This window comes from Pseudophryne corroboree, chromosome 11 (assembly GCF_028390025.1).
Source record: "Pseudophryne corroboree isolate aPseCor3 chromosome 11, aPseCor3.hap2, whole genome shotgun sequence".
Classification (NCBI taxonomy): domain Eukaryota; kingdom Metazoa; phylum Chordata; class Amphibia; order Anura; family Myobatrachidae; genus Pseudophryne; species Pseudophryne corroboree.
In genome coordinates, this window is record NC_086454.1 from 134,301,962 (window position 1) to 134,318,718 (window position 16,757).

Genomic DNA, 16,757 nt, shown 5'->3' on the forward strand with positions numbered 1-16,757 from the left:
TTTTTTGTAGTAGAACTACAGGTACCAGCGGGCCCGTCTTTCCCCCGCATGCTGGTACTTGTGGTTCTCCAAGTACCAACTTGCGGGGGAGGATTGCTGGGACTTGTAGTTCTGCTACAAAAAACAATATTCTTTTTTTTAAACAAAAGGCTATCAGCCTCCCTTCCACCGCCCTTGGATGGGGGGACAGCCTCGTGCTTCACCCCTGGCCCTTGGGTAGCTGGAGGGAGGGGACCCCTTGATTTAAGGGGTCCCCACTCCTTCAGGGTACCCTGGCCAGGGGTGACTAGTTGGTGATTTAATGCCAGGTCCGCAGGGACCAAAATAAAAGTGTCCCCCAGCTGTGGCATTATCTCTCTGACTAGTGGAGCCCGATGCTGGTGTTAAAAATACGGGGGACCCCTACGTCTTTTGTCCCCCGTATTTCTCTAACGTCCTAAGTGGATGCTGGGGACTCCGTAAGGACCATGGGGGATAGCGGCTCCGCAGGAGACTGGGCACATCTAAAGAAAGCTTTAGGACTATCTGGTGTGCACTGGCCCCTCCCCCTATGACCCTCCTCCAAGCCTCAGTTAGATCTCTGTGCCCGAACGAGAAGGGTGCACACTAGGGGCTCTCCTGAGCTTCTTAGTGAAAGTTTTAGTTTAGGTTTTTTATTTTCAGTGAGACCTGCTGGCAACAGGCTCACTGCATCGAGGGACTAAGGGGAGAAGAAGCGAACTCACCTGCGTGCAGAGTGGATTGGGCTTCTTAGGCTACTGGACATTAGCTCCAGAGGGACGATCACAGGCCCAGCTTGGATGGGTCCCAGAGCCGCGCCGCCGGCCCCCTTACAGAGCCAGAAGGCAGAAGAGGTCCGGAAAATCGGCGGCAAAAGACGTCCTGTCTTCAACAAGGTAGCGCACAGCACTGCAGCTGTGCGCCATTGCTCTCAGCACACTTCACACTCCGGTCACTGAGGGTGCAGGGCGCTGGGGGGGGGGGCGCCCTGAGACGCAATAAAAACACCTTGGATGGCAAAAAATGCATCACATATAGCTCCTGGGCTATATGGATGCATTTAACCCCTGCCAGAATCCATAAAAAAGCTGGAGAAAAGTCAGCGAAAAAGGGGCGGAGCCTATCTCCTCAGCACACTGGCGCCATTTTCCCTCACAGCTCCGTTGGAGGGAAGCTCCCTGGCTCTCCCCTGCAGTCACTACACTACAGAAAGGGTTAAAAAAGAGAGGGGGGCACTAATTAGGCGCAGTATTAACTATACAGCAGCTATAAGGGGAAAAACACTTATATAAGGTTATCCCTGTATATATATAGCGCTCTGGTGTGTGCTGGCAAACTCTCCCTCTGTCTCCCCAAAGGGCTAGTTGGGTCCTGTCCTCTATCAGAGCATTCCCTGTGTGTGTGCTGTATGTCGGTACTTTTGTGTCGACATGTATGAGGAGAAAAATGATGTGGAGACGGAGCAGATTGCCTGTAATAGTGATGTCACCCCCTAGGGGGTCGACACCTGAGTGGATGAACTGTTGGAAATTACGTGACAGGGTCAGCTCTGTATAAAAGACAGTGGTTGACATGAGACAGCCGGCTACTCAGCTTGTGCCTGTCCAGACGTCTCATAGGCCGTCAGGGGCTCTAAAGCGCCCGTTACCTCAGATGGCAGATATAGACGCCGACACAGATACTGACTCCAGTGTCGACGGTGAAGAGACAAATGTGACTTCCAGTAGGGCCACACGTTACATGATTGAGGCAATGAAAAATGTTTTACACATTTCTGATAATACGAGTACCACCAAAAAGGGGTATTATGTTCGGTGAGGAAAAACTACCTGTAGTTTTCCTGAATCTGAGAAATTAAATGAGGTGTGTGATGATGCGTGGGTTTCCCCCGATAACAACTGATAATTTCTATAATGTTATTGGCATTATATCCTTTCCCGCCAGAGGTTAGGGTGCGTTGGGAAACACCCCCTAGGGTGGATAAAACGCTCACACGCTTGTAAGGGCTCTACCCTCTCCTGAGATGGCCGCCCTTAAGGATCCTGCTGATAGAAAGCAGGAGGGTATCCTAAAATGTATTTACACACATACTGGTGTTATACTGCGACCAGCAATCGCCTCAGCCTGGATGTGCAGTGCTGGGTTGGCGTGGTCGGATTCCCTGACTGAAAATATTGATACCCTAGATAGGGACAGTATATTTTTGCCTATAGTGCATTTAAAAGATGCATTTCTATACATGCGTGATGCACAGCGGAATATTTGCCGACTGGCATCAAGTCTAAGTGCGTTGTCCATTTCTACCAGTAGAGGGTTATGGACACGTCAGTGGTCAGGTGATGCGTATTCCAAACGGCATTTGGAAGTATTGCCTTATTAAGGGGAGGAGTTATTTGGGGTCGCTCTTTCAGACCTGGTGGCCACGGCAACAGCTGGGTAATCCACGTTTGTACCCCAGGTCGCCTCTCAACATGAGAAGACGCCGTATTATCAGGCGCAGTCTTTTCATGGACAAGCGGGCAAAAGGTTCCTCATTTCTGCCCCGTGACAGAGGGAGAGGAAAAAGGCTGCAGAAATCAGCCAGTTCCCAGGAACAGAAACCCTCTCCCGCCTCTGCCAAGCCCTCAGTATACGCTGGGGCTTTACAAGCAGAATCAGGCACGGTGGGGGGCCCGTCTCAATGAATTTCAGCGCGCAGTGGGCTCACTCGCAAGTAGACCCCTGGATCCTTCAGGTGATATCTCAGGGGTACAAATTAGAATTCGAGACGTCTCCCCCTCGCCGTTTCCTAAAGTCGGCTTTACCGATGTCTCCTTCTGACAGGGAGACAGTTTTGGAAGCCATTCACAAGCTGTATTCCCAGCAGGTGATAATCAAGATACCCCTCCTGCAACAGGGAACGGGGTATTATTCCACACTGTTGTGGTACCGAAGCCGGACGGCTCGGTGAGACCGATTCTAAATCTAAAATCTTTGAACACTTACATACAGAGGTTCAAATTCAAGATTGAGTCACTCAGAGCAGTGATTGCGAACCTGGAAGAAGGGGACTACATGATGTCTCGGGACATCAGGGATGCTTACCTTCATGTCAAAATTTACCCTTCTCACCAAGGGTACCTCAGGTTTATGGTACAGAACTGTCACTATCAGTTCAGACGCTGCCGTATGGATGGTCCACGGCACCCCGGGTCTTTACCAAGGTAATGGCCGAAATAATGATATTCCTTCGAAGGAAGGGAATTTTAGTTATCCCTTACTTGGACAATTCCCTGATAAGGGTAAGATCCAGGGAACAGTTGGAGGTCGGTGTAGCACTATCTCAGGTAGTGTTGCGGCAGCACGATTGGATTCTCAATATTCCAAAATCGCAGCTGGTTCCGACGACTTATCTTCTGTTCCTAGGGATGATCCTGGACACAGTCCAGAAAAAGGTGTTTCTCCCGGAGGAGAAAGCCAGGGAGTTATCCGAGCTAGTCAGGAACCTCCTAAAACCGAGCCAAGTCTCAGTGCATCAATGCACAAGGGTTCTGGGTAAAATAGTGGCTTCCTACGAAGCAATCCCATTCGGCAGATTCCACGCAAGAACTTTCCAGTGGGACCTGCTGGACAAATGGTCCGGGTCGCATCTTCAGATGCATCAGCGGATAACCCTGTCACCAAGGACAAGGGTGTCCCTCCTGTGGTGGTTGCAGAGTGCTCATCTTCTAGAGGGCCGCAGATTCGGCATTCAGGACTGGGTCCTGGTGACCACGGATGCCAGCCTGCGAGGCTGGGGAGCAGTCACACAGGGAAGGAATATCCAGTGCTTATGGTCAAGCCTGGAGACATCACTTCACAAAAATATCCTGAAGCTAAGGGCCATTTACAATGCTCTAAGCTTAGCAAGACCTCTGCTTCAAGGTCAGCCGGTGTTGATCCAGTCGGACAACATCACGGCAGTCACCCACGTAAACAGACAGGGTGGCACAAGAAGCAGGAGGGCAATGGCAGAAGCTGCAAGGATTCTTCGCTGGGCGGAAAATCATGTGATAGCACTGTCAGCAGTATTCATTCCGGGAGTGGACAACTGGGAAGCAGACTTCCTCAGCACGACCTCCACCCGGGAGAGTGGGGACTTCACCCAGAAGTCTTCCACTTGTTTATAAACCGTTGGGAAAAACTCGACAGGTATTGCGCCAGGTCAAGGGACCCTCAGGCAATAGCTGTAGACGCTCTGGTAACACCGTGGGTGTACCAGTCAGTGTATGTGTTCCCTCCTCTGCCTCTCATACCCAAGGTACTGAGATTGATAAGATGGAGAGGAGTAAGCACTATATTCGTGGCTCCGGATTGGCCAAGAAGGACTTGGTAACCGGAACTTCAAGAGATGCTCACGGAGGATCCGTGGCCTCTACCTCTAAGAAGGGACCTGCTCCAGCAAGGACCCTGTCTGTTCCAAGACTTACCGCGGCTGCGTTTGACGGCATGGCGGTTGAACGCCGGATCCTGAAGGAAAAACGGCATTCCGGATGAAGTCATCCCTATCCTGATCAAAGCCAGGAAGGATGTAACCGAAAAACATTATCACCGCATTTGGCGAAAATATGTTGCGTGGTGCGAGGCCAGTAGGCCCGACGGAGGAAATTCAACTGGGTCGATTCCTACATTTCCTGCAAACAGGAGTGTCTATGGGCCTGAAATTGGGGTCCATTAAGGTTCAAATTTCGGCCCTGTCAATTTTCTTCCAAAAAGAACTAGCTTCAGTCCCTGAAGTTCAGACGTTTGTAAAAGGGGTACTGCATATACAGCCTCCTTTTGTGCCTCCAGTGGCACTTTGGGATCTCACTGTAGTTTTGGGTTTCAAAAGTCACATTGGTTTGAACCACTTAAATCTGTGGAGTTAAAATATCTCACATGGAAAGTGGTCATGCTGTTGGCCCTGGCCTGGGCCAGGCGCGTGTCAGTATTGGCGGCTTTATCCTGAAAAAGCCCTTATCTGATTTTCCATTCGGACAGGGCGGAATTGAGGACTCGTCCTCATTTTCTCCCTAAGGTGTTTTCAGCGTTTCACCTGAACCAACCTATTTGTGGTGCCTGCGGCTACTAGGGACTTGGAGGACTCCAAGTTGCTAGACGTTGTCAGGGCCCTGAAAATATATGTTTCCAGGACGGCTGGAGTCAGGAAATCTGACTCGCTGTTTATCCTGTATGCACCCAACAAGCTGGGTGCTCCTGCTTCTAAGCAGACTATTGCTCGTTGGATTTGTAGTACAATTCAGCTTGCACATTCTGTGGCAGGCCTGCCACAGCCAAAAATCTGTAAATGCCCACTCCACAAGGAAGGTGGGCTCATCTTGGGCGGCTGCCCGAGGGGTCTCGGCTTTACAACTTTGCCGAGCAGCTACTTGGTCAGGAGCAAATACGTTTGTAAAATTCTACAAAATTGATATCCTGGCTGAGGAGGACCTGGAGTTCTCTCATTTGGTGCTGCAGAGTCATCCGCACTCTCCCGCCCGTTTGGGAGCTTTGGTATAATCTCCATGGTCCTTACGGAGTCCCCAGCATCCACTTAGGACGTTAGAGAAAATAAGAATTTACTTACCGATAATTCTATTTCTCATAGTCCGTAGTGGATGCTGGGCGCCCATCCCAAGTGCGGATTGTCTGCAATACTGGTACATAGTTATTGTTACCAAAAAATCGGGTTATTGCTGTAGTGAGCCATCTTTTCTAGAGGCTCCTCTGTTATCATGCTGTTAACTGGGTTCAGATCACAAGTTGTACGGTGTGATTGGTGTGGCTGGTATGAGTCTTACCCGGGATTCAAAATCCTTCCTTATTGTGTACGCTCGTCCGGGCACAGTATCCTAACTGAGGCTTGGAGGAGGGTCATAGGGGGAGGGGCCAGTGCACACCAGATAGTCCTAAAGCTTTCTTTAGATGTGCCCAGTCTCCTGCGGAGCCGCTATCCCCCATGGTCCTTACGGAGTCCCCAGCATCCACTACGGACTATGAGAAATAGAATTATCGGTAAGTAAATTCTTATTTTTTTGCACCAGGACCAGGCGCAGAGCCCAGTGCAGGTTGTTAAAATATGGAGGAACCCCTGTCAATTCCCCCCCCGTATTTTTATAACCAGGACCGGCTCAAAGAGCCCAAGGCTGGTTATGCTTATGAGGGGGGACCCCACGCAATTTCCCCCCCAGATTTTTAACTCTTTCACACCCCTTCCCACTGATAAACATGCACGGATCTCACGGATCCGTGCATGCCTATCAGAACACGGTAAAAAAAAGCAAGTCTATTTGAAAACTGCTTTTTTTTACGATTTGTATTTTTTCACGGCAGTGTTTGGCTATTGCCGGCAGTGATTGTGAATTCGAATTTTTAGTAAATTATCGAGTTGTATAAAATAACAGGCGTGTTTGACCGATGGTGTATTCATTCGTATTTTTTTTCTTTGACATCCCAAAAAATACGAATGCCCTCATCACTGCCGAGATTTCAGTTTAGTAAATTCCCGAGATGACACTTTGATGAAAAAACAACAAACCGGTCAAAATCGAGAGCTTAGTAAATATACCCCTTTGTCTCATCTGACCATAAACCCTTATACCACTTTTACCTGGGGGGTCACTGTGATGTTTTCTGTCAAACTCCATGTGTGATTTGAGGTGGTTTATACTCTATTGGTTTCTTTATAACCACCCTCCAATACAATCAGCTGATTTTTGCAGAGCTCTTGGTGTGGCTAATTGATGCACCCTCACTCCACTCTCAGCCACTGAACTCGGTAGCTCCACTAAAGTAATAGTTGGTCTCTCTGTTGCTTCCCTTATGTCACAACTGAGGGCCTGAGCTGACGGGAGGCAGCCTCAGTTGTAGGGGCTGAGATGTACCGGAACCTGGGAGGTTGTATCAGACCCCTGGACATGTAAGTAACATGAATAATAACTGCCCGAAGGCGTGACCACGACAACTTAGATAAAAGTCAATGATGTTTATTATGACAACTCCGCATCACAGCAGCAATAAAAGAAAACGTAAAAGTCAGCAAAGAATAAATACAGTTCCTGAGTACTACAGCATGGCAGGAGCCACAGGGCACTGGTAGTGTGAGATAGTTCTTATGATCTTCTAGATGGAAAGTCCTTACCAGGCCCGGCTGTAGCAATGGAGATAACCCAGGATTGTACCAGCTGGTGTTCCAGGAAGAGCTGGGTTGCTGAAGGTAAAACAGCTGCTGTGGATACTGGCTGGAACCAGACTGTTGTTAGCACGGAGTGGATACTGGCTGGAACCAGTAAAATAATAAATGAACTTTGGGAGCGATGAAATGTGAACTGAAATGTAGAACTTGAGAGCGGAGAAATAATAATTCCGGTGGAGAGTGGTAAAGTGTAGAAAGGACACCGGCCCTTTAAGGGAAGCTGTATTCTGCTGGAAGCTGAGGCTGGAAGCAGGTAGTGTTGTAGCTGGAAACAGATGAATCCACAATGGATTGGAGAGTCAGGCTACACCGCAGGTGGAATGCTGGTGCGGGTCTCTATGGTGGAAGTCTTGAGACAGGAGCTGGAACCTGGAAGACAATCATAGAAGAGAGACAAACAGGAACTAGGTTTGACAACCAAAGCACTGACGTCTTCCTTGCTCAGGCACAGCTTACTTATACCTGCAGCAAGGAAGGGGTTGGCTAGGCAATTATGCAAATCAACAATACAAACAGCAGATTGGTGGAAATGATCAGATGACAGAATCCAAGATGGCTGCGCCCATGCAGACACTTGGAGGGAAGTTTGGTTTGTAATCCATGTGGTCTGGGAAACAGTAATGGCGGCGCCGGCCACCGGAGACAGGAGACGCCAGGCTGATAGATGCACATTTAACCACGCGGGCACAGCGGAGGCCGTGGCTGATGAAAACACCACTCTGACACTCTGCATGTGGAAACTCAGGAACAGCGGAATCTGGTCCTGGAACGCTGAGCCCGCCTTAGGAGGCATCTGAAGGGTAAGTAATGGCGTCCAGATACCCGGATCGTGACAGCACCCCCCCCTTTAGGAGTGGCCCCAGGACACTTCTTAGGCTTTAAAGGAAACTTTGCGTGGAAATTTCGGACCAAGGCAGGAGCATGGACGTCAGAGGCATTGGTCCAAGAGCGTTCTTCAGGACCATAGCCCTTCCAGTCAATGAGATACTGAAGTTGACCGTAACGGTGACGTGAGTCCAGGATCTTGGCCACTTCATACTCAACGCCTCGTTGAGTTTGGACTTTCGGAGTTGGTGGAAGTGAGGAATGAAACCGATTCAAGATTAGCGGTTTCAACAGGGAAACATGGAATGTCCTGGGTATTTTTAAGAAGGGAGGTAACTGGAGTCTGTAAGCAACAGGATTGATGACTTGATCAATTTTGAAAGGACCGATGTAGCGAGGTGCAAACTTCATACTGGGAACTCTTAACCTCAAATTCTTCGTGGATAACCATACCCGATCACCCACCTTGAGAGCAGGAACTGCTCGACGCTTCTTATCCGCAAACTTCTTGTACCTGAACGATGCCTTGAGCAGAGCTGATCGTACGCTCTTCCAGATATTGGCAAACTGATGCAAGGTGATATCCACTGCGGGAACAGAAGTTGCTGGAAGCGGTTGGAACTCAGGGACTTTAGGGTGGAATCCAAAGTTGGTGAAGAATGGTGTTGAAGAAGATGAAGAATGATACTGGTTGTTATGACAGAACTCGGCCCAGGGAAGTAATTGAACCCAGTCATCTTGAGAGGAGGACACATAGATGCGGAGGAAGGCCTCCAAGTCCTGATTCACTCTCTCAGTTTGACCATTGGTCTGAGGATGGTAAGCCGTGGAAAACTTTAACTTGACTTGGAGGACTTGACATAAACTTCGCCAGAATTTGGCTGTGAATTGAACTCCTCGATCTGAGATAATTTCTTCTGGAAGACCGTGGAGTCGGAAGATCTCTTGTATGAATACTTGAGCCAACTTGGAAGCTGACGGAAGACCGGTGAGAGGAATGAAGTGTGCCATCTTGGTGAACCGGTCAACTACCACCCAGATGGTATTGAACTTGTTGCACATGGGCAAATCTGTAATAAAATCCATCGACAAATGGGTCCATGGTCGACGGGGAACAGATAGTGGAACCAGTTGCCCCGCAGGCGACTGGCGGGATACTTTATGTTGAGCACACTTTGGGCAAGATGCAATAAACTCCAAAACGTCCTTTTTCAGAGTTGGCCACCAATAGGACCTAGAGATAAACTCCAGGGTTTTTTGGATACCTGTATGTCCGGCAAAACGGGAAGCATGGGCCCAATGCATGAGCTTCTTCCTTAGTGTCGGCTTCACAAAACTTTTCCCTGATGGGGGCGTAGAGTCCATCCCTACCGTGGAGAATGCCAACGGATTTATAATAGGATGCTTGTCTGAAGACTCTGACTCATTTTCTTGCTCCCATGAGCGGGAAAGGGCATCGGCCTTGCGATTCTGAGAGCCCGGACAGAACTGGAGTTTAAAGTCGAACCTGGAAAAGAAAAGTGCCCATCTGGCCTGACGAGGGTTGAGACATTGTGCGCCTTTTAGATATAGAAGGTTCTTGTGGTCTGTAAGGATGGTGATTGAATGAGAAGCTCCCTCCAACAGATATCTCCACTCCTCTAGAGCGAGCTTGATGGCTAGCAACTCCTGGTCGCCAATGGCATAGTTGCGCTCCGCTGGGGAGAACTTCCGTGAGAAGAAACTGCAAGGATGTAAATGACCATCTTTAGCCCTCTGAGATAACACCGCTCCTACTCCAACGGAGGAGGCATCCACCTCTAAGATGAAAGGAGAGTCGACGTCAGGCTGTTTCAGGACAGGTGCAGAGATGAACCTCTGTTTTAAAAGATGAAAAGCTTGCATGGCTTCTTCAGACCACTTGGACGGGTTAGCACCCTTCTTGGTGAAAGCAGTAATAGGCGCCACAATGGTGGAAAAGTCTCGTATAAACTTTCGGTAATAATTGGCGAACCCTAAGAACCTCTGGACCCCTTTGAGGGTTAAGGGTACTGGCCAATTCTGGATTGCTTGTAGTTTCTCAGGATCCATCTCTAGTCCGGAACCGGACACAATGTACCCTAGAAACGGAATGGACTTGACTTCAAAGACGCATTTCTCTAATTTGCAGTAGAGATGATTGACACGGAGACGGGACAGAACCTCCTTTACCCAGAAACGATGTTCCTCTAAATTGTTGGCAAAAATGAGGATATCATCTAGATAGACCACGACATGACGGTATAGAATGTCTCTGAAGATCTCATTGACGAAATGCTGGAAGACAGCTGGAGCATTGCTCAATCCGAAGGGCATGACGAGGTACTCATAATGTCCGTCACGGGTGTTAAATGCGGTCTTCCACTCGTCACCCTCACGGATCCGGATGAGATTGTATGCACCTCTCAGGTCCAGCTTTGTAAAGATGGTAGCTCCGCTAACTCTGTCAAAGAGCTCAGTAATCAGGGGTAAAGGATAGCGGTTCTTGATGGTAATGTCGTTCAAACCTCTGTAGTCGATGCACGGCCGCAGACCACCATCTTTCTTCTTTACAAAAAAGAAGCCTGCGCCGGCTGGAGAAGAAGAAGGTCGAATGAACCCCTTTGCTAGGTTCTCTTTTATGTATTCCTCCATAGAATGCGTCTCGGGGAGAGACAACGGATAAGTTCGGCCTCGAGGTGGAACCTTCCCTGGAACGAGATCAATCGGGCAGTCCCATTCTCTATGAGGGGGAAGGATATCAGCAGAAGCTTTACTGAACACATCCGTGAAATCTTGATATGGAGGAGGTGGAACATCAGACGACCTGGGGGAGGAGGAACAGACAGGCAACACTTTAAACAAACATGTCTTAGTACAGGAGGAACCCCATGCCAGGATTTGCGTAGTCGTCCAATCAATTGTAGGATTGTGAAGACGGAGCCATGGAAGGCCCAGGACCACAGGATGTGTGGCTCTTGGAATCACTAAAAGTGAAATAAGTTCGGAATGAAGAACTCCCACTCTCAGACGAACTGGTAGAGTCCTTAGAGAAATAACTGTATCAAAAATTTTACTGCCATCCACAGCAGTTAAGGAAAAGGACGAAGGAAGTCTCTCGGTGGGTAGGGACCACCGTTTAACATAGGCTTCGGTAATAAAGTTCCCAGCTGCTCCGGAATCCAGGAGGGCAATGACGTTCTGATAACGTTGAGCAACTTGAAGCGAGACTGGGAGGTTACAATCTTGAGGAGATGGAGAGGAGATCATTACTCCTAGCCGGCCCTCTCCTTGGCGAGCTAGGATTTGGAGTTTCCCGGACGTTTGGGACAGGCATTAATGGTGTGAGACGGAGCTGCACAGTACAAACAGAGAAACTCGGAGAGACGTCTTCGGCGCTCAGCAGGAGTTAAACGGGAACGGCCAATTTGCATGGGTTCATCTTTAGTTGGTGACAGTTGGCGAGGAGGAGGAGCAGAAGATTTTGGAGCAGATGATCTTCCACGCTCAGTTGCTCTCTCTCTGAAACGTAAGTCAACTTTCGTACAAAGTGAGATTAACTCATCTAACTTGGAGGGTAAGTCTCTGGTAGCTAACTCATCTTTAATACGCTCGGATAAACCATGCCAGAATGCAGCATACAGGGCCTCGTCGTTCCATGCCAGTTCGGATGCCAGGATCTGGAACTGTATAAGATATTGTCCTACAGTACGTGATCCCTGGCGTAAACGGAGAATCTCAGACGAAGCTGAAGTTACCCGGCCTGGCTCGTCGAAGATGCGCCTGAATGTTGACACGAATGCAGTGTAAGAAGATAGCAGGGTGTCGGACCTCTCCCATAACGGTGATGCCCAATCGAGGGCTGAGCCACTGAGAAGAGAAATAATGTAGGCAATTTTTGTACGGTCACTGGGGAAATTGCCAGGTTGTAGCTCAAACTGAATCTCACACTGGTTGAGAAATCCCCTGCAGAATCTTGGAGATCCGTCAAATTTTGCTGGCGTTGGAAGATGAAGACGTGGAGCAGGAATGGGTAAGGTGGGTGGGGTTATAGCTGGAGTCACTGTGGTTGACGCACCAGACGCGCCTGATCCACGGAGAGTGGTCTGAATCCCATCCAGCCGAGTAGAGAGATCCTGGAGACAGCGGATGATGTGGCCCTGTGCAGCCTCCTGATGTTCTAGTCGGGCTGCCAGTTCTTGCATCGGCCTGGCCGCTTGATCCTGGTCTCCGGCTGGATTCATTAGGTCAGTGCTTACTGTCACAACTGAGGGCCTGAGCTGACGGGAGGCAGCCTCAGTTGTAGGGGCTGAGATGTACCGGAACCTGGGAGGTTGTATCAGACCCCTGGACATGTAAGTAACATGAATAATAACTGCCCGAAGGCGTGACCACGACAACTTAGATAAAAGTCAATGATGTTTATTATGACAACTCCGCATCACAGCAGCAATAAAAGAAAACGTAAAAGTCAGCAAAGAATAAATACAGTTCCTGAGTACTACAGCATGGCAGGAGCCACAGGGCACTGGTAGTGTGAGATAGTTCTTATGATCTTCTAGATGGAAAGTCCTTACCAGGCCCGGCTGTAGCAATGGAGATAACCCAGGATTGTACCAGCTGGTGTTCCAGGAAGAGCTGGGTTGCTGAAGGTAAAACAGCTGCTGTGGATACTGGCTGGAACCAGACTGTTGTTAGCACGGAGTGGATACTGGCTGGAACCAGTAAAATAATAAATGAACTTTGGGAGCGATGAAATGTGAACTGAAATGTAGAACTTGAGAGCGGAGAAATAATAATTCCGGTGGAGAGTGGTAAAGTGTAGAAAGGACACCGGCCCTTTAAGGGAAGCTGTATTCTGCTGGAAGCTGAGGCTGGAAGCAGGTAGTGTTGTAGCTGGAAACAGATGAATCCACAATGGATTGGAGAGTCAGGCTACACCGCAGGTGGAATGCTGGTGCGGGTCTCTATGGTGGAAGTCTTGAGACAGGAGCTGGAACCTGGAAGACAATCATAGAAGAGAGACAAACAGGAACTAGGTTTGACAACCAAAGCACTGACGTCTTCCTTGCTCAGGCACAGCTTACTTATACCTGCAGCAAGGAAGGGGTTGGCTAGGCAATTATGCAAATCAACAATACAAACAGCAGATTGGTGGAAATGATCAGATGACAGAATCCAAGATGGCTGCGCCCATGCAGACACTTGGAGGGAAGTTTGGTTTGTAATCCATGTGGTCTGGGAAACAGTAATGGCGGCGCCGGCCACCGGAGACAGGAGACGCCAGGCTGATAGATGCACATTTAACCACGCGGGCACAGCGGAGGCCGTGGCTGATGAAAACACCACTCTGACACTCTGCATGTGGAAACTCAGGAACAGCGGAATCTGGTCCTGGAACGCTGAGCCCGCCTTAGGAGGCATCTGAAGGGTAAGTAATGGCGTCCAGATACCCGGATCGTGACACCTTACAAGTCTCCTTGTTATGACACTGAGTTTTGAGGGATGGCCTTGTCTGTGCAGTGTCTGGGTGAAATGAGGCAGCTTCCATTTCTTCAGCATTAATCCAACATTGGTTGCTCACTGGAAGCACGTGGATATTGGGGGTCATTCCGAGTTGTTCGCTCGGTAAATTTCATCGCATCGCAGCGATTTTCCGCTTAGTGCGCATGCGCAATGTTCGCACTGCGACTGCGCCAAGTAAATTTGCTATGAAGTTAGGTATTTTACTCACGGCTTTTTCTTCGTTCAGGCGATCGTAATGTGATTGACAGGAAGTGGGTGTTTCTGGGCGGAAACAGGCCATTTTATGGGCGTGTGGGAAAAAACGCTACCGTTTCTGTGAAAAACGCGGGAGTGGCTGGAGAAACGGAGGAGTGGCTGGGCGAACGCTGGGTGTGTTTGTGACGTCAAATTAGGAACGACAAGCTCTGAACTGATCGCAGATGCCGAGTAAGTCTGGAGCTACTCAGAAACTGCACAGAGATGTCTTTTCGCAATATTGCGAATCTTTCGTTCGCAATTTTAAGAAGCTAAGATTCACTCCCAGTAGGCGTAGGCTTAGCGTGTGCAAAGCTGCTAAAAACGGCTTGCGAGCGAACAACTCGGAATGACCCCCATTATTTTGTAGCCTTGTTCTATATTGTGCATGTCTGTAACTGTATCTTTCATTGTCTTAGAATGCTCTTTGGTCTTCATTTTCAAAGATCACAGTATGCCCAATGTTATTGAATACAGTATTTCATCCACCTTTTTAATGACGTGTAGCTATAGGCTAACTGAAAGCCAGTTGTTAAGACAAAATGATTCACCTAATTAAACTTGGAGCTTCTGCAACACAGGGGTTTCGCCATTTTATTCGTTTTTTATTTATTTATTTATTTTTAATAGAATTAATTTACGATCATGACATCTACTTTAAGAGGCTACTGGTTGACAATAAAAATATCTGCACGTAATCTGTGTAAATGGCCCAGCATGGTCCATAATGAACTGGAATGTCTGAAAGTAAAGTAGTCTAAGCAGTAGGAACTATTTTGTATTCCCTAACATAGTGGTTTCCACAGTTTGACTTGAAGCAACCGGTGAGAGCTGCAATGTTAATGTTTGCTCCCACACATTAGCCACACACTTGTTATCTGATTGGAATGATAATCAGCTGCTGCTGTATGACTAGCTTTCTCTATGGTGTTAGCTTGACTTGTGAAAACGTACATTTTTTTGTGAATTGTGTAATTGTAATAGTAACTTTGTGTTCTCTGTTAGCTTTAATCCACTCAGGTTCCTATTTGGCAGAAGACATTGTGAATAATGTCCTTCCATCTTGCCTTTGTGCCCTGCAAGGGACGTTGAGTACCTAATTAAAATGTTAATCTTCATTAATTTTGAAGTTCATGTTATGTATTAAATTCTTGCTAGAATAAATGTGTTTTCTGCTAACTTCCCCAGACCTGTGTGTGTCTGGGCCAGTTGAAAAAGTGCCAGGAAGTTTTCTATCTCAAGCATGGATTTTCCCTCTGAGTGATCATCGGTAATTGCTACTGCCGTCCTTTTATTTATATTATTTCTTTGGTTAATTCCTTGATTAAATAAGAGGATGATGATGTATATTCTTAGAAGCCATGATATAGTACAATGTGTATAATCGTTTTAATAATTGAATAAGGGTCAAGCAGACAGTGCAGTCTTTTTAAAGCTGCTATTAGAACATTATACTGTTGCATCATTATCCCCACAGCTCTGTACTCCAGATTTGTATCTGCTTTGTGCAATGGCCATTATCAAATGATAGTTGTACATTTGCACAGCCATATCACAAATGGTTTGTGTATTTTTGATCTGACAAGTGAATTAACAAAACATAGAAACTGATTAACTCAGTACCAGAAATCACTGCCACAAGAAGAAGAGACATTTGTGATGCTGTGGTGTGCCGTGCCAAAAGAACAATGGGGCGGATGGGACTACAACCCCAAGCCTGCACATAAAAATAGGTCCATTGTCATGGCAACATAATGATGAGCAGCCGCCCAGCTGGCCACACATCATAATTATTACATTTGTGTTTCTATTTTACTAGCAAAATTATGAAATTTGTCTACTTTTATATATTTATGGAGACATTGGAGCTGATAGGGAAGGGGTGCACAAGCCCAAATGGCACTGGCCACACCCACACTGCACTGGCCACACCCACACTGCACTGGTCACACCTCCTCCGCTTATCACAATAGGCCCATCATCATTTTCAGCCCCAGGTTCATGTGGTCCTTGATCCAGCCCTGGTTGTCAATCATACCGCTTTTAGACCAAGATAGCGGGCCGCAGCCGGGAGCCAGACACGGGTGTTACCCGGCTGTGACCCGCGTCAGCCCCCACTTAGACTGGAGTCACCAACCCGGCATATTGCCGGGTTGGTGACGTTACTGGTGACGCAATGGGGGCGGCGCTTGGAGGTCACATGATCTCCAAGCGCCGCCCGCTCATACACCTTAAACGGGAAGCTGGGTCGCGCGATCCGGCTCCCGTTTACACTGAACAGTTTGCCGGGTTGAACACGCCTTCAACCCCACAAACTACCAGAGTTGGAATACCGGGTCACTCGATGCGGATTATTCCAACTCTGCCCTTTGACATGTGCAATAACCCGTGTTATATGCTGCCGGTGTAAAAGGGGTATCAGCAAGTGTTGCCCTGTAACTTTTACCTATATACAGTTATCAAAAACTTCACATGACAGTATCTAAACTTGGTGGCCACACTAAGCCTTGCAACCCAGTACTTTGACTAGCACCTCTCAAATATTTGGGGGGCCTCCTTGCCCCCTCTGTTTCAGTGCCTATATTCCCAGGTGTTTTTCTATGGCTTCAACATTCCTTGCAACCTTAACAACCTTAGTAACTTTTATTTAATAATTCTGCTCATTTGTTTAGGTACTTTGTGGCACCATATAAATAAATGATAATAATAATCATCATATTTGGTCAGTGGGCACATTATTCAGCAGATAAATATTTGGCCACTACTGGTACATATACAATGTCAAGACAATGTACAGTAAGACAGATAAAGCAATGCCTGCCACACTTGATAATGTGACAACGCAGACAGGTGTACCTTATGCCACTGGGGGGGCAGTAAGGAGGGGGAAAGCCATTCTGTATATCTTTTTCTTCAAATTCAGGCAGGCATTTGGCTTTTGTTGCTCGTCTGACATTATTCCAGAACAAGTACAGTCCTCTCC

The 16,757-nt window shown here is 47.9% G+C and overlaps 1 protein-coding gene across 8 annotated transcripts in view; it reads left to right on the plus strand.

The window, feature by feature from the left end:
• Nucleotides 1–16,757, plus strand: part of GPHA2 (glycoprotein hormone subunit alpha 2) — a 289,765-nt gene that overhangs the window by 258,094 nt on the left and 14,914 nt on the right. For 2 of the 8 annotated variants that reach the window (XM_063946138.1, XM_063946140.1), the window contains exon 1: nt 14,823–15,044. The exons of the other annotated variants lie outside the window; for them this stretch is intronic. The gene's annotated coding sequence lies outside the window, so the exon portion shown is untranslated. Of the gene's footprint in view, nt 1–14,822; nt 15,045–16,757 lie in introns of those variants that run through there. 8 annotated transcript variants of the gene reach the window in all.